Consider the following 18,640-nt stretch of genomic DNA (forward strand, 5'->3'; position numbering starts at 1 on the left):
GTGCAGCAGGCGGTTAAGAAGGCAAATGGTATGTTGGCCTTCGTAGCAAGAGGGTTTGAGTACAAGAACAAGGATGTCTTGCTGCAGTTGTACAGGGCCTTGGTGAGACCACACCTTGAGTATTGTGTGCAGTTTTGGTCACCTTACCTGAGGAAGGACGTTCTTGCCATGGAGGGAGTGCAGCGAAGATTCACCAGGCTGATACCTGGGATGGCAGGAATGACGTACAAGGAGAGATTGTGTCGATTGGGCTTATACTCACTGGAGTTTAGAAGATTGAGAGGGGATCTCATCGAAACCTATAAAATTTTGTCAGGTCTGTGTTGAATCCGTGTGTTAATGGAGACACGGAATGCAAGAGTTGATTTAACAAGTGTTTACTGAACAAAGTCTGGAGGTGAACTAACTATACAAGACGCTATACAGGCTTATATACCCGAGTGGTCACTACCGGTACTACAGTACACAGGGGCCTCAAAAAAATAGTTCCTCTTAAAGGTACATACACTGCAATTCCTCCCCTTTTAGATAAATAGTACATAACATTTTAAGTAATCATTAATTAACATTTTTACAACAACAATAATCTACACATTTGCTGAAGTTAATCAATTACAAATTCAGTCTCTCTGGAGGCTTCCTGACTCGGTCCGGATAACGCCTCGGTGGTGTAGTAGGTTTCGGTGGTGTAGTAGGGTCTTTTGGCAAGGTCGATTCGGCTTGAATGCCAGTGTCGGGTTCATCTGGTTCCAGTATCACCGGATCGGAGGTAGATACTATGGGTATCTCTGCTTTATCATTAGGCGTATAGAGTTGTGGTGTAGGTTGTCCCTTTTCGGATGACTCTATGATCGGGTCAGCATGGCGCCTTATTATGCTTTCTCCAATGTCCACGGTATACATCAGCGGTCCTAGTCGTGTGCAAATAGTTCCAGGCTGCCATTTCTCGGTACAGTAGTCCCGGGCCAAAACTTGTTGACCTATCTGGAAGGTTCTAGTTGGCCTTTCATTCATGCCTTGAAATTGCCGGTTCTCTACGTCCCTCCTGATGTTTGGCTTGATCAAATCCAGCCGGCATCTTAGTCTTCTATTGAAAAACATCATGGCGGGGGTTTGGTTTGTAACCACATGTGTTGCATTTCTGTACGCAAACAAGAAGTTATCTACCTTATGTTGTAGATTTATGTCTTCATTACCCATGGCCTTTATGGCCTTCTTGAAGGTCTGGACAAACCTTTCAGCTAATCCATTGGTGGCGGGATGGTATGGGGCGGACGTGTAGTGCTTAACCCCATTGTTTTTTAAGAACTTCCTGAATTCTTCGGATACAAATTGCGGTCCATTATCAGAACAGATCTGTTCAGGCAGCCCATTCCTGGCGAATATGGTCCTTAATACTGTGATGGTTTTTTCCGAGGTGGTGGAGGACATCTTTATTACCTCCGGCCACTTGGAGTGTGCATCCACCGCGATTAAGAACATTGAGTCCATAAATGGACCAGCAAAGTCGATATGTTCCCTTTGCCATGGAGATGAGGGCCACTCCCATGGATGTAGAGGGGCTTGTGGTGGGGCGTTTTGGACCTTCTGGCATCCTAGACAGCTCTTGGTCATTTCTTCGATGTCTCCATCGATACCTGGCCACCACACAAACGCTCTGGCTAAGTTCTTCATTTTCACTCCACCCAGATGCCCTTCGTGAAGCTCCTTTAGCACTTTATCTTGGAGTTTGGGTGGAATCACCACTCTGGATCCACACATCAAGGTTCCTCGGCACACTGACAGCTGTTCTCTTCTTTGCGAGAATGCTAGTAACAGTGGTTCGCCATGTGCTGGCCATCCCTTCACCGTTAAATCGCAGACTCGTGAGAGAGTCGGGTCATTTCTCGTTTCCTTTTCAATGGTAGAATTTGTCACTGGTAGACATTCCACTATGGTTGAGTGGAACATCTCCACTGGGTCCACTGTAGGCGCCTCTTCTACCGTTGGCAACGGTAGGCGCGATAACCCGTCAGCATTTCCATGCTGTTTTGATCCTTTGTATTCTATGTCATATTGGTGTGCCCCTAGGAAAAGGGACCACCTCTGTAGCCTTTGCGTTGTCATAATGGGAATGCCCTTTTTAGGGTTGAATATGGAGACGAGGGGTTGATGGTCAGTCAACAAGATAAATTTTTGTCCGTGTAGGTAATGGTTGAATTTCTTCACCCCCCACACCAGGCTGAGTGCCTCCCTGTCAATCTGGGCATAGTTACGCTCAGCTGAGTTCAATGAGCGTGACGCAAAAGCTATCGGCCGCTCTGAGCCATCAGGGAATCTATGCGATAATACCGCTCCTACGCCGTAAGGGGATGCATCGCACGCCAGTCTGATTGGCAGTGATGGGTTGTAATGAGCCAACACTTCCTTGGACGTGATCAAGCCTTTGCATTTATGGAAGGCACGTTTACAGTCTTCGCTCCATTTCCAAATTACTCCCGTTTGTAGCAGTGCGTTAAGAGGGTGCAGAACCGTTGACAAGTTCGGTAAAAATTTATGATAGTAATTTATTAATCCCAGGAACGACCTTAATTGTGAGACATTTTCAGGCGCGGGGGCTTTTACGACCGCTTCAATTTTTTCAGGTGACTTATGCAACCCTTCTTCGTTAATGACATGGCCACAATATGATATTTGTTTCTGGAAAAATTTGCATTTGGGGCGATTTGCTCGTAGGCCCCGTTCTCTCAGCCTCGTGAGCACCTGCTCCAAATTGGCAAGGTGCTCGTTGTCGTTTTCTCCTGTTACAAGGATGTCGTCGAGGTAGCATTGAGTCCCCAGAATCCCTTGCAGGACTTGCTCCATAGCTCTTTGCCAGATAGCTGGAGCTGCTGCTACTCCGAAAACCAGTCGATTGTACTGGTACAGGCCTTTGTGTGTGTTTATCGTGAGATACTTTTTAGAGGCCTCCTCAACCTCCATCTGTAGATATGCCTGTGCCAAGTCAATTTTGGTGAAATGTTTCCCTCCGGATAGTGAGGCGAAAATATCTTCTCTCCTTGGAAGAGGATACTGTACCGTGTGAAGAACCGGGTTTACAGTCACCTTGAAGTCCCCACAGATGCAAATTTTTCTCTGTTCTTCAGATTTATCATTATTCAACGTTTTCTTCATGACCGGGACGATGGGTGTTGCCCACTCGCTCCAATCTACCTTGGATAACACGCCTGCTTTTTCCAAATTCTCCAGCTCTGCCTCGACTGCTGGACGAATTGCGTATGGCACCGGCCTTGCCTTAAAAAACTTGGGAATTGCCGCATCTTCCACTTTTATTGAGGCGGTGGTGCCTTTCAGGGTTCCTAGTTCCTGTTGAAACACTTCTTTGGCGTTAGCCAAGATTTCTTTTAATCGTCCAGGTATGACGTCATCATCATTTTTTTTCTCACTGGTCACCGTCAGTGCCTGAATGGAGTGCCAGTCTAAACGTATCTTTCTGATCCATTCACGTCCCAACAACGGTGGACCACCATCTTGCAGAACGTATAAATACAACTTCTGTATTTCCTTGCTGTTGTATACAACAGGTACCCTTATTTTCCCTCTGGAGTATACTTTCTACCCCGTATATGTCTTCAAGATAATGGATGTGTCTTTCAAAGGTATATGCGGAAATAGCCGCTCGTAATCCCGTCGACTTATGACGGTCAGAGCTGATCCTGTATCTAGCTCCATTTAAACTGGGGACCCCGCTATCGTGAGGGTAACCCAAATGGTCTGGTAATCCTCTTTGGCAATTACATTATGTAATTTGAGACAGCTTAGTCTCTTGTTTCCGGAGTCGCTATCGCTCTTCTGGTCTTCGGAGCTACTGTCCGTCATCATTTGTACCTTTCTGTACTTTTCCTTATTGACCTGTTTACTGTCAGCGGATTTTTTTCCAGATCTGCATACACGTGCAATGTGTCCCATCTTTCCGCATTGCCTGCATGCTTTGTCCTTGAACCAGCAGTCCCTCTGGTCATGGGTGGATCTGCCGCAGCGATAACATCTCTCGAAACCCCGTGTCATTTCATGGGTGCCGAAGTCCTGTGGCTTTTGCTGTATCTCTGCAGCTCCTCTTGCTGCTGCTTCGTATGATACAGCCACACTGAAAGCCTTGTCCAGTGTCAAATCTTTCTCAGAAAGTAGTCTTTTCTGTGTTCCTTCGCTTAGGAGACCGCAGACGAATTTGTCTCGTAGAGAATCTGCCAGTCCTGCCCCGAATTGGCAGTGCTTTGACAGCTTTCGTAATTCGGTGAGGTAATCAGCGTTACTTTCATTCTTGTGCTGATTCCTCCTGAAGAATTTGAATCGTTCCGCTATCAGCAGCGGTGTTGGGTTTAAGTGCTCCTGTAGGGTATCAACAATCTCCTTAAAATTCTTGTCCATCGGTTTGGCTGGAGTGATCAAGTTTCGTAACAGCCCGTATATCCTTGCGCCCATCAGATTGAGAAGTACCGATGCCTTTTTATCATCCGCTACTTCATTCGCCTTGCAATATACCTCCACTCTTTCCACATGTGGTCCAATCCTCTATATCACTATCAAAAGCAGTAACATTGCCAGCCTTAGGCATCCTGAAAATCAAAAATGGCGCCTCCCGCGCTTTTCCTTCTTCCCTGCCGAGTCAAGATGGCGCCTCCTGCGCTTTCCTGCCGCTGCCGTTCTCCGCGGTTCCCGTTGCGACCTGCAGCTTTTCGCGGTATTTCTATTTAAAAAAAATTTTTATTTGCACATATATTTTAAACAGTTTCTCCGTCACTTGGAGAATCGTTCCCGTCAGACCCTCTGGGACTTTCCCCTCCCTCTGCTCGATCCGAACGCCGACCTGCTTTGCAGCGCCGGCCGTCTCCTGAGTGCTCCACCCTCTGACTCTGTTTGCTTCTGCTTTCCGACTCGCTGCCCGGCCCTGCTGCAGAGCCACCCGATCAAGCCCCAGCCCGCCGCCCAGGAAGGATCAGTGCACTACCTGCCACCAGCCCGTTTAGCTGGTGAAACCACAGTTTCTTTTTTTTTCTTCTTCTACCTTCGTCTGAGGAATTGATCTCGTTGAGGTGCTGCCGAATTGCAGGTAAGTTCGTTTCTAACTCGTCGCCACTGTTGAATCCGTGTGTTAATGGAGACACGAATGCAGGAGCTGATTTAACAAGTGTTTACTGAACAAAGTCTGGAGGTGAACGAACTATACAAGACGCTATACAGGCTTATATACCCGAGTGGTCACTACCGGTACTACAGTACACAGGGGCCTCAAAAAAACATAGTTCCTCTTAAAGGTACATACACTACAATTTGGACAGACTAGATGCAGAAAGGATGTTTCTGATAGCCGGGGAGTCCAGAACCAGGGGTCATAGTCAAAGGATAAGGGGTAAGCCATTTAGGACAGAAATGAGGAGGAATTTCTTCACCCAGAGAGTGGTGAACCTGTGGAATTCTCTACCACAGAAGGCGGTGGAGGCCAGTTCATTAAATATATTCAAGAAAGAGTTGGATATGTTTCTTAAGGCTAAAGGGATCAAGGGATATGGGGAGAAGGCAGGGACAGGGTACTGAATTTGGATGATCAGCCATGATCTCATTGAATGGCGGAGCAGGCTCGAGGGGCCGAATGGCCGACTCCTGCTTCTATCTTCTATGTTTCTATGTTTCAGACCATCCTCAGTGCCTCCAGACTCACCCCAGTGCCTCCAGACCCTCCCCAGTGCCTTAAGACCCTCCCCAGTGTCTCCAGACCCTCCCCAGTGTCTCCAGACCCTCTCCCCATGGCAGCCACACTCTCCCCAGGGCCTCCAGACCCTCCTCAGTGCCTACATTGTCATGTGTCAGGAATCACACTGTCTGTGTCACGCTCACACTTCACTCACTCTTAATATCATACTCAGAAAATTTAAAGAAATCACAAATTAAATGCTTCATAACTTACCAATCAGAATAACAATAATCAATTCTACACAGAAACGAATTAGCTGCTCCCAGGTAAACATAGAAACATAGAAGATAGGAGCAGGAGTCGGCCATTCGGCCCTTCGAGCCTGCTCCGCCATTCAATGAGATCATGGTTGATCATCCAATTTCAGTACCCTGTCCCTGCTTTCTCCCCATACCCCTGGATCCCTTTAGTCTTAAACAGCACAATTTATAACACAACATGTAAAAACATCTGCTAAATATATTCCAATTTTCCCAGAAAATGTTCTGCCATGAGGCCTATGTTTTGCCATAAGCCTGGGGCTTGAGTTTTGCCGAGGCCAGTGTCAGCACTCCTGTGTGGCGGGTTTCTAGCCGTCTGGTGCAATGCCACAGATATCCTGCCGAATCCCACAGAGGAGTTTTACCAGAATGGTACCGGGGATGAAAGACTTCAGTTACTTGGAGAGACTAGAGAAACTGGGGTTGTTCTCCTTAGTGCAGAGAAGGTTAAGAGCAGATCTGATCGAGGTGTTCACAATCTTGAAGGGTTTTGGTGTGGAGATGCCGGAGTTGGACTGGGGTGGACAAATGTAAGAAATCACACAACACCAGGTTATAGTCCAACAGCTTTATTTGAAATCACAAGCTTTCGGAGCGCTGCTCCTTCTTCAGGTGAAGTGGAGAAATGCATAAAGACACAGCTTATATAGTCAGAGATAATGACTGCTGTGATTATCTCTCTGCCGAGGTGTGATAAATGGCAGTTGGAAAGGTTACCTGTAAACATCTGACATGATTCTCTGACTATATAAGCTGTGTCTTTATGCATTTCTCCACTTCACCTGAAGAAGGAGCAGCGCTCCGAAAGCTTGTGATTTCAAATAAAGCTGTTGGACTATAACCTGGTGTTGTGTGACTTCTTACATTTGAAGGGTTTTGACAGAGTAAATAAGGAGAAACTGTTTCCAGTGACTAAAGGGTCGGGAACCAGAGGACACAAATTTAAGGTCATTGGCAAAAGAACCAGAGGCCACATGCGGAAATATATTTTATGCAGCGAGTTGTGATCTGGAATGCACTGCCTGAAAGGTCGGTGGAAGCAGATTCAATAATACATTTCAAAAGGGAATTCGATAAAAACGAAGGGAAAAATTTGCAGGGCTCTGTGGAAAGAGCGGGGAGTGGGATTAATTGGATAACTCTTTCAATGAGCCAGCACAGGCACGATGGGCCGAATGGCCTCCTTCTGTGTTGTGTGATTCCATCGTTCTATGAGTTACCCAACCAGCCCAGCCATCCTGAGTGCTTCTACACCCTTACTTCAAGAGCTTCCTGGTCGCGTTAGGGCTTCCTGCCTCGTTGCTCACCCATCCCTAGTGCTTGCTAACTTGCTTGCCTGTCTGAGCAGGGTTGCTTTCTGCCCCACCTACTCGTCCAACCATCGATCCGCGGAAACTGTGCACTTACTAACCCTCACTTGTCTCTCCACCCATGCTGCCTCCCAACCTCCCTGCATGCCCGATCCCAGAGCTTTGTCACACTGGTATCTGTGAGGCCTCACCAGGGCCTGGTGTCTCCCCAAATCGACCCCCCAGCACCTCTCAACAATGCTCTTTGTTTCCTAGTTTTGATAGGCAGTAAGAGGGGAGGCGATGAACACCGGGCCAATGACCCATTTACATCACTCCAGGATTACCTGGGCCTTCCCCAAAGGGCCGGACCTGGGCCTGGACCTCGACCTGCTCATGTTCCCATGGGAACGAGGCAGTAGGGAGGCATTCCTGGCTCTTCAGGCCCATTTCCCTGTCCTTGTTTTAAATGCTGTGACTATTCCTGTTCCATCTGAAGGGAAATCTCACTGTTAAGCCATTTTAATTTTTGGGGTAATTTTCAAATAAGGATTCCTTCTTTCATTTACTCACAGTCTGAAGTCACTCTTTGTCTCCTCGATGACTTTTGTCTGATGTTGTGAGGAAGAATTATCTCTTCGATTATAATTTGATGACTTTAAGAACTAAATTCTGTAAACAAACAATTATTGATCACAACAGATTCGGATCAATTTACAAACTGAAATCTGGAAACAAATGATTTTGAGCACCACTGTGCTACCTTCCTTTAGGAATTTATGTTAGTTTTCCAGTTAATTCAGGGGTTTGAGTAATTTGGGTCGATTTCCATTGTGTGCCGCCACCTAGTGGATATTTGGTACCTAGCAAGTGCAGTAAAGCGCAGTAAAGTGCAGTAAAGCGCAGTAAAGTACAGTAAAGTGCAGTAAAGTAAACTACTGTATATCACAGACCTGCAGCCACACATGGTCTGAGAAGTTATTTTCTTGTCATGCTCCAGCCTTGGACACTATGGGGGAGAAATTGGGTGAGTAGCGCCACCTGTTAGCGCCTAAAGAGGCAGTCAGTGGCTGTAGCGCCACTGGCTGCGTCTCCCGCGATATTCAGTAGGGGCGCTAATGGTGGCGTTAGGCATTTGCGCTGCGCCGCCACCGATGACGTCATCGGTGTGCGCAGCGCCCCATTCGTTCCCCGTTTGCAATATTTGGTAGCGAACGCCGCAGTTGCGCCGTTCGCTACCCGCGCCCGGTTCACGGGGCCTTACTGTGCTGGCAGCGGCGCAAGTTAAGGTGGAGGTGCGGGGCGGCCGCTTTTTCGGTGGCCGCTTGCCAGCACCTCCGTCCCCGGCCTCCTAACCACACCCCCCCCGTGGCATTGCCGGCTGTTTCCCGAGAGCCCGACACTTCTCCTTGGTGCCGGGCTCATTTGCCGGCACTTGTGAGCGGGGATCGCGCTGTTGCAGGCACCTCCCCCTTAACAGTGGGAGGAAGGCCTGCAGTACCGCAGCGTGCCGTGCTGCAGCGTGTGGCGCTGCGGCACATTGTGCTGCGATAATCAGTTTCAGCGCCCTAAGAGGGACGCGGAGCGCCTCGAGCCTCGCCCCGTGTCCCTCGAGGGGCACTGAAACTGAATTTCTGGCAATCGGTATCAATCCGATCGCTGCGCCAAATCCTGCGCTCAGGCGACTTTTGCGCCACTTTGGCGCCCCAACCCAATTTCTAGGCCTATTTGTCTGTAAGTACTTGAGAATGTTATAGATGATTAGTGTACACTATATTTTGCAGAAAATGTTTAGTTTGTAACTTTTCTCTGTAAGCAAACTTACACCACTAGCCATGAAGTGCTCGCTCTCTGTCTAGCTGGTTAACTTGTAGCTGTATTTTGATGCACTATGTACAGGGCTAATTTAAAGAGAATGCCTTTCAGTTTGCTAAATGTATATTCACAGTAAGCTGTGTTTCCACGTGTTTTGGTAAGTTACATGCCAAATGTACTGTGTTGCTCAGGCGTACCTAAATTTGTGTATGCATATCAGTTATGTGCTTGTGTACTAATGTGTGCTTCCATTTCTGTGTTGTATTCCAGTTTCACAATAAGAATCTTTCAGTAAAGTTTACAAGAAAAGTCAAGCCTTGTGATTTTATTGGGAAGATATCAATTTGTTAGCTACCTGTCTAGCTCTGCATAGGAACGCGCTGCAAGGGCAGAATAGTGAAAAGACAACAGCACAGCGGGCTCAAGCACAAGAAGATACCACTCAGCTACCATGAGTGTACGCTCAAGAAGACAATATACCATAGAGGACGTCGACCAGCCAACCGAGAAGCATGAGCCTCTTTGAGCAAATGATGCCAAGTCACAGTCCTCTAAAGCATCCTCTAGATCATTTCGGCGGTCCAGCAGACCGTCGTCATCGACAGCTTCTGCAGCCGCCAAAGCACATGCCAAGGCAAAAGCTGCCCAGGCTCAATTGTCCTTCGCTAAAAAAGAAGCTAGTGTGATGAAGCAGAGAGCTGACCTCGACGCCAGTCTCCACATTCTCCAAAGCCAGAGAGCTGCCGCTGCTGCTGAAGCTGCAGCTTATGAAGAAGGTGAGGAGAACGAAGGCGGGGAGCACAGCCATGAAGCATATGTTCTAGAACAGCCCCTCAGTCCAGTGCAACGTACAAGTGAGTATGTCCAACAACACTCCAAATTGTTCTTCAAGGAAACATCCAGGTATCTCGACGCAGAACCAGCTACTCACCACAGTAACAAACAGCCTGTTTTCGGAGACACTGAGCTTAAAAGAGAAGAAACAAGTAAGACTTACCTGCAGAGACCTCCACAGCACTCGGCCAATCCAGCCAAGCAGTCCTCACCCGAGCCACAAGGTGCACAAGACCTCGCTAGGTACCTCATCTGCCGAGAATTGTTAAGTTCAGGTCTTCTAGAATTTGATGACCGTCCTGAAAATTATTGGTCATGGAAAGCGTCCTTCCTGAGTACCACCAAGGACTTGAATCTGTCAGCCAGAGAAGAACTAGGTTTGATGACAAAGTGGCTCGGAGCTGAGTCGTCAGAACAGGCGAAGAGAATTCGCTCAGTGCACGTCCGCAATCCCACAGCAGGCCTCAACCTGGTTTGGCGACGTCTCGAAGACTGTTATGGGACACCAGAAGTCATTGAACACGCACTGCTTAAGAAAATTGAGGACTTTCCGAAGCTAACCAACAAAGATAATGTCAAGCTTCGAGAACTGGGTGACATTCTCCTCGAACTGGAGTGTGCTAAGGGAGAAGGTTACCTGACAGGCCTCTCGTATTTGGATACAGCTCGTGGGGTAAACCCAATAGTGGAAAAGCTCCCCTACAACCTTCAAGAGAAATGGATAGCTAAGGGATCCAAGTACAAGGAGGACTACGGAGTGGCATTTCCCCCCTTCTCTCTCTTCTCCAGGTTCGTCCAACAACAGGCAAAGGTGAGGAATGATCCAAGTTTCACTTTCTCCACCTCCAGCAGTTACGCTCCTTCGAGAACAGAGAAACCCACAAAGTACAGCAACAAAGCCTCTGTGAGTGTGCACAAAACAGATGTTCCAGCCGAACCCTCAGTCAACCAATCCAGTTCTGCTGGGAATAAAGTGGATGACCCAGATCGTCAGTGTCCAATACACAAGAAGCCCCACCCACTCAAAAAGTGTCGAAGCTTTAGAGGCAAGCCTATTGATGAGCGCAAATCATACCTGAAAGAGAATCGCATCTGCTTCAGGTGTTGTGGGTCGACTATGCACATGGCAAAAGACTGCAAGGTGACAATCAAGTGCTTTGAGTGCAACAGTGAAAAACACATCGCAGATCCTCCTCCTTCGACCACTGAGAGTGCTGCGGTTGACAAAGAGGATAGTGGGGAGCAAAGCGAAAGCGCATCTTCTTCAGTCACCTCCAAGTGTACAGAGGTTTGTGGAAATGCAAGCAGCCCACGCTCATGCTCCAAAATCTGCTTGGTTAAAGCATATCCTGCAGGGAGAAAGGAGAAGGCAATCAAGATGTGGTAAATTGCGAGGAGGAAAGCTCAGGCTACAGGACGATATAAACGGGTTGGTCAGATGGGCGGAAAAGTGGCAAATGGAATTTAACCCTGAAAAGTGCGAGGTGATGCATTTTGGACGGACAAATAAGGCAAGGGAATACACAATGAGTGGTAGGACCCTAGGAAGTACAGAGGGTCAGAGGGACCTTGGTGTACATGTACATAGATCCCTGAAGGCAGCGGAACAGGTAGATAAGGTGGTTAAAAAGGCATATGGGATACTTGCCTTCATTAGCCGAGGCATAGAATATAAGAGCAGGGAGGTTATGATGGAGCTGTACAAAACGCTGGTGAGGCCACAGCTGGAGTACTGTGTGCAGTTCTGGTCGCCTCACTATAGGAAGGATGTGATTGCTTTGGAGAGGGTGCAGAGAAGATTCACCAGGATGTTACCTGGGATGGAGCGCCTCAGCTATGAAGAAAGACTAAACAGGCTGGGGTTGTTTTCCTTGGAGCAAAGAAGGCTGAGGGGGGACCTGATTGAGGTGTACAAAATGATGAGGGGCATAGATAGGGTAGATAAAGAGGAACTTTTCCCCTTAGTAGGGGGGTCAATAACAAGGGGGCATAGATTCAGGGTAAGGGGCAGGAGATTTAGAGGGGATTTGAGGAGGAACTTTTTCACCCAGAGGGTGGTTGGAATCTGGAACTCACTGCCTGAAAGGGTGGTAGAGGCAGGAACCCTCACAACATTGAAGAAGCATTTGGATGAGCACTTGAAATGCCACTGCATACAAGGCTATGGACCAAATGCTGGAAAATGGGATTAGACTGGACAGGGATTGATGGACGGCGCAGACACGATGGGCCGAAGGGCCTCTTTCTGTGCTGTATGACTCTATGACTCTATGTATGCAGTGCTTGATGAGCAAAGTAGCAAGTCTCTAGCGAAGAAAGAATTCTTCAATCTCTTTGAAGTCAAGGCCAGCGCAGCTCCGTACACGCTAAAAACCTGTTCAGGGACAACAGAGACTACGGGTAGGAGAGTTGGCAACTTCATGATCGAGTCCATGGATGGGAAACTACAGCTTCCCCTCCCCACCTTAATTGAGTGTGACATGATGCCAGATGATAGGACGGAAATTCCCTCCCCAGAGGTCGCACGCCATCAGCCCCACCTACAGCCAGTTGCCAACAAGATTCCAGCTGTGGACCCGGACGCTCCAATCCTCCTGCTCTTGGGAAGAGACATCTTAAGGGTGCACAAGGTGCGTGAGCAAATCAACAGGTCCCACAATGCTCCTTATGCGCAGCGGCTTGACCTGGGATGGGTCCTCGTGGGTGGAGTTTGCCTGGGAACAGTTCACAAACCAGCGGATGTCAGCGTCTATAAAGCAAACGTGTTGCACAATGGTCGCACATCCTGTCTCAGCCCATGCCCAAACAGGATCCAGGTAAAGGAAGACTACGATGGCATGACGCAGCATCATAGGTCAACCTCCTCTGCCTGTGAGGAAGAGGCAGGCCTCACTGTGAGCACAGACAGCCTAGGATGCTCAGTGTTTGAAAGGTCCAAGGATGATGACAAGCCAGCACTATCCATGGACGACAAAGCTTTCCTAACCATCAGTGCCTTGAGGAGGTTTTTCTCAATCCGTGGTCCAGCCAAACCTCTCCGCTCCGACAGAGGGACTAACTTTGTGGGTGCCTGTAAGGAGTTGGACATCCACACGGACGATGCAGCGGTAAGAAGCTACCTCCAAAAGAAAGGATGCACGTGGGTGTTTAACCCCCCACATTCATCCCACATGGGTGGTTCATGGGAGAGGCTCATCGGTGTTGCCAAGCGTATTCTGGATGCTAGGCTGCTTCGGACAGGACCCACTCATCTCACACACGACGTCTTGAGCACTCTCATGGCTGAAGTCATGGCGGTCATGAATGCAAGACCCCTGGTGCCGGTGTCCACCGACCCAGACATGCCTGCAGTCCTCACCCCAGCGATGCTCCTGACTCAAAAGATGAGTGCTATTTCAGCCCCCTCTGGAAACTTCGACATGGCTGAGCTGCACGGGAAGTCCAGTGTCTTGCAGACACTTTTTGGAAGAGATGGAGAGGAGAGTATTTGTCCACCCTACAGAGCCGTAGGAAATGGACAGAAGACAAGCCAAATATCAAAGTGGGAGATGCTGTCTTGCTGAAAGACAGCCAAGCACACAGAAATGAATGGCCAGTGGGACTGGTTGGCAAAACTCTGCCGAGCAGGGACAAGAGGGTCCGCAAGGTGGAGGTGAAGATTGTCAAGGAGGGTACTGTCAAAGTGTTTCTGAGGCCAGTCTCAGAGATCGTAGTCCTCCGTTCTGAAGAAACCTAGAGAAAGGATTCTGAGTATGTTTGCAGCCAAAGGACATTTTCTTTAGGTTTTATTTTGTATCTGTAGTGGTACAATGGAATTGTACCAAGCGGGGAGTGTGCTGCCTTCCTTTAGGAATTTATGTTAGTTTTCCAGTTAATTCAGGGGTTTGAGTAATTTGGGTCGATTTCCATTGTGTGCCGCCACCTAGTGGATATTTGGTACCTAGCAAGTGCAGTAAAGTGCAGTAAAGCACAGTAAAGTGCAGTAAACTACTGTATATCACAGACCTGCAGCCACACATGGTCTGAGAAGTTATTTTCTTGTCACGCTCCAGCCTTGGACACTATTTGTCTGTAAGTACTTGAGAATGTTATAGATGATTAGTGTACACTATATTTTGCAGAAAATGTTTAGTTTGTAACTTTTCTCTGTAAGCAAACTTACACAGCTAGCCATGAAGTGCTTGCTCTCTGTCTAGCTGGTTAACTTGTAGCTGTATTTGATGCACTATGTACAGGGCTAATTTAAAGTGAATGTAAGAGAATGCCTTTCAGTTTGCTAAATGTATATTCACAGTAAGCTGTGTTTCCACGTGTTTTGGTAAGTTACATGCCAAATGTACTGTGTTGCTCAGGCTTACCTAAATTTGTGTATGCATATCAGTTATGTGCTTGTGTACTAATGTGTGCTTCCATTTCTGTGTTGTATTTCAGTTTCACAATAAGAATCTTTCAGTAAAGTTTACAAGAAAAGTCAAGCCTTGTGATTTTATTGGGAAGATATCAATTTGTTAGCTACCTGTCTAGCTCTGCATAGGAACGCGCTGCAAGGGCAGAATAACCACAGTTCCTGATGAGTTTAAAACTGAGTTGTGTTAACAAACGATTTTGATGTGCGCAGATTCTGAAGACTTTGGTAAGGTTTAAACAAACTTGCCTCTTACTTGTCGAGAGCTTTTCAGCATCTGCACTTCAGCTACTGGTGAAACACACTTCCCTCTGTGTTGCCATGGTTTTCATTGTAATGTCATAACATAAGAACATAAGAAATAGGAGCAGGAGTCGGCCATTTGGCCCTTTGCGCCTGCTCCGCCATTCAATAAGATCATGGCTGATCTTCTACCTCATTTCCACTTTCCTGCACTATCCCCATATCCCTTGATTCCCTTAATATTCAAAAATCTATCGATCTCTGCCTTGAATATACTCAATGACTGAGCTTCCACAGCCCCTTGGGGTAGAGAATTCCAAAGATTCACCACCCTCTGAGTGAAGAAATTTCTCCTCATCTCAGTTCTAAATGGCCGACCCCTTATTCTGAGACTGTGACCCCTGGTTCTAGACTCCCCAGCCAGGGGAAACCTCCTCCCTGTATCTACCCTGTCAAGCCCTGTAATAATTTTGTATGTTTCAATGAGATCACCCCTCATTCTTCTAAACTCAGAGAATATAGGCCTAGTCGACTCAATCTGTTCTCATAGGACAATCCCTCCATCCCGGGAATCAGTCTGGTGAACCTTCGTTGCACTCCCTCTATGGCAAGTATATCCTTCCTTAGGTAAGGAGACCAAAACTGTACACAATACTCCACGTGTGGTCTCACCAAGGCCCTATATAATTGCAGTAAGACGTCTTTACTCTTATACTCAAATCCTCTTGTAATAAAGACCAACATACTACAGGACACTTTCTGGTATCCGGCACGGACGGGACCGAGCTGGTGCCGGTCTATCAACAATGCCGGAGAATCGAGCGCTATAGTTAAAACATATGGGCCTAGAAATTGGGTTGGGGCGCCAAAGTGGCGCAAAAGTCGCCTGAGCGCAGGATTTAGCGCAGCGATCGGAGTGATACCGATCGCCAGAAATTCAGTTTCAGTGTCCCTCGAGGGAGACGGGGCGAGGCTCGAGGCGCTCTGCGTCCCTCTTAGGGCGCTGAAACTGATTATCACAGCGCAACGTGCCGCAGCGCCACACGCTGCGGCACGGCGCGCTGCGGTACTGCAGGCCTTCCTCCCACTGTTAAGGGGGAGGTGCCTGCAACAGCGCGATCCCCGATCGCGAGTGCCGGCAAATGAGCCCGGCACCAAGGAGAAGTGCCGGGCTCTCGGGAAACAGCCGGCAATGCCGCGGGGGGGGGGGGGGTTAGGAGGCCGGGGACGGACGTGCTGGCAGGCGGCCACCGAAAAAGCGGCTGCCCCGCACCTCCACCTTAACTTGCGCCGCTGCCGGCACAGTAAAGCCCCGTGAACCGGGCGCGGGTAGCGAGTGGCCCAACTGCGGCGTTCGCTACCAAATATCGCGAACGGGGCACGAATGGGGCGCTGCGCACACCGATGACGTCATCGGTGGCGGCGCAGCGCAAATGCCTAACGCCACCATTAGCGCCCCTACTGAATATCGCCGGAGACGCAGCCAGTGGCGCTACAGCCACTGACTGCCTCTTTAGGCACTAACAGGTGGCGCTACTCACCCAATTTCTCCCCCATGGAGCTTCTGAGCTCCGTATCTAGCAACAAACCCTGTAGCTTCAAAACAACCAGCACAGCTTGCAAGCGTCTCTGTAGCTTAGCAACAGCTTCAGTTAGACGCTTGCACAGCCAGAAATGAGTAAATAAAAGTAACTAAAAGTAAATAAAGTTATCTGAACCGACTCCTGAATTTTGCCGGTTAACCGACATTTCCGGTTATTTAGTGGCCGGTTAATCGAAAGTTTCCTGTATTTGCTTCCCTAGTTGCTTACTGTACCTGCATGTTAACTTTCAGTGATTCGTGTACAAGGACACCCAGGTCCCTCTGAACACCAACATTTCCCAATCTCTCACCATTTAAAAAATACTCTGCTTTTCTATTTTTCCTACCAAAATGGGTAACTTCACATTTCTCCACACTATATTCCCTATATTCCATTTGCCATGTTCTTGCCCACTCACTTAGCTTGACTATATCCCCTTGAAGCCTCCTTGCATCCTCCTCACAACTTACATTCCCACCCAGCTTTGTATTATCAGCAAATTTGGATATATTACATTTGGTCCCCTCATCCAAATCATTGATATAGATTGTGAATAGCTGAGGCCCAAGCACTGATCCTTGCGGTACCCCACTAGTTACTGCCAACCCGAAAATGACCCATTTATTCCTACTCTCTGTTTTCTGTTCATTAACCAATCCTCAATCCATGCTAATATATTACCCCCCAATCCCATGAGCCCTAATTTTGTTTAATAACCTCTTGTGTGGCACCTTATCGAATGCCTTCTGAAAATCGTAATACACCACATCCACTGGTTTCCCCTTACCTATTCTGCTAGTTACAACCTCAAAAAACTCTAACAGATTTGTCAAACACGATTTTCCTTTCATAAAATGAAAACAGAAACAGAAAGGCAGAGTATTATTTAAATGGTGATAGATTGGGAAATGTTGACATACAAACGGCCCTGGGTGTCCTTGAACACCAGTCACTGAAAGCAAACATGCAGGTGCAGCAGGCAGTTAGGAAGGCAAATGGTATGTTGGCCTTCATTGCAAGAGGATTTGTGTACAGAAGCAAGGATGTCTTACTACAGTTATACAGGGCCTGGTGAGACCACACCTGGAGTAGTGTGTGCAGTTTTGGTCTCCTTACCTAAGAAAGGATATACTTGCTATAGAGGGAGTGCAGCGAAGGTTCACCAGACTGATTCCTGGGATTACAGGACTGTCATATGAGGAGAGATTGGGTCGACTAGGCCTGTATTCACTAGAGTTTAGAAGAATGAGAGGGGATCTCATTGAAACTTATAAAATTCTGACAGGGTTAAACAGACTGGATGCAGGGAGGATGTTTCCCCTGGCTGTGGGCTCTAGAACGAGGGGTCACAGTTTCAGGATAAGGGGTAGGACATTTTGGACTGAGATGAGGAGAGATATCTTCACACAGAGGGTGGTGAACCTGTGGAATTCTCTACCACAGAAGGCTGTGGAGGCCAAGTCACTGAATATATTTAAGAAGGGGATAGATAGATTTATAGACACAAAAGGCATCAAGGGGTATGGGGAGAGAGCGGGAATATGGTATTGAGAGAGGATCAGCCATGATCATATTGAATGGCGGAGCAGGCTTGAAGGGCCGAATGGCCAACTCCTGCTCCTATTTCTCTATGTTTCTATAAATCCGTGTTGACTCTGCCCAATCCTACAGGAAACTTTCGATTAACCGGCACCTAAATAACCGGAAATGTCGGTTAACCGGCAAAATTCAGGAGTAGGTTCAGGTAACTTTTATTACTTGCTTTCCTCCATGTGTTGCTGTGCAAGGGTGTGGCTGCAGCTGTTGCTAAGCTATAGAGGCGCTTGCAACTTGTGGCCATTGTTTTGAAGCTGCAACAGGGTTTGTTGCTTTATACGGAGCTCTCAGCTCCGTATCCTTTACTATAGCGTTCGGTTATCCGGAATTTTTGATGAACCGGCACCACGTCGGTCCCGTCCGTGCCAGATAAAAAAAAGTTTCCTGTATTATTATTTTCTAAGTGCCCTGTTACCACGTCCTTAATAATAGATTCTAGCATTTTCCCTACTACTGATGTTAGTCTAACTGGTCTGTAGTCTCCGTTTTCTCTCTCACTCCTTTCTTAAATAGTGGGGTTACATTTGCCACCTTCCAAACACAGGAACCGTTTTAGAATCTGCGGAATTTTGGAAAATGACAACCAATGCATCCACTATCTCTATAACCACCTCTTTCTAAACCCTAGGATGTAGGACATCAGGTCCAGGGGATCTTTCGGCTTTCAGTCCCATTAATTTCTCCAGTACTATTTTTTTACTAATACTAATTTCTTTCAGTTCCTCATTCTCTCCAGAGCCTTGGTTTTCCACTATTTCCGGGAAGTTTTTTGCGTCTTCTTCCGTGAAGACAGACATAAAGTATTTGTTTAATTTCTCTGCCATTTCCTTATTCCCCATTATAATTTCTCCTGTCTCAGCCTGTAAGGGACCCACATTTACTTT

The 18,640-nt window shown here is 47.6% G+C and overlaps 1 protein-coding gene across 1 annotated transcript in view; it reads right to left on the reverse strand.

The window, feature by feature from the left end:
• The window catches only part of epsti1 (epithelial stromal interaction 1), a 157,157-nt gene that overhangs the window by 86,858 nt on the left and 51,659 nt on the right, over positions 1–18,640 (reverse strand). The window contains exon 3 of the mRNA XM_086006113.1: positions 7,854–7,952. The gene's annotated coding sequence lies outside the window, so the exon portion shown is untranslated. The remainder of the gene's footprint in view (positions 1–7,853; positions 7,953–18,640) is intronic.

The sequence above is a fragment of the Somniosus microcephalus genome, chromosome 14 (assembly GCF_052327205.1).
Source record: "Somniosus microcephalus isolate GS21.2 chromosome 14, FLI_Smic_1.0, whole genome shotgun sequence".
Classification (NCBI taxonomy): Eukaryota; Metazoa; Chordata; class Chondrichthyes; order Squaliformes; family Somniosidae; genus Somniosus; species Somniosus microcephalus.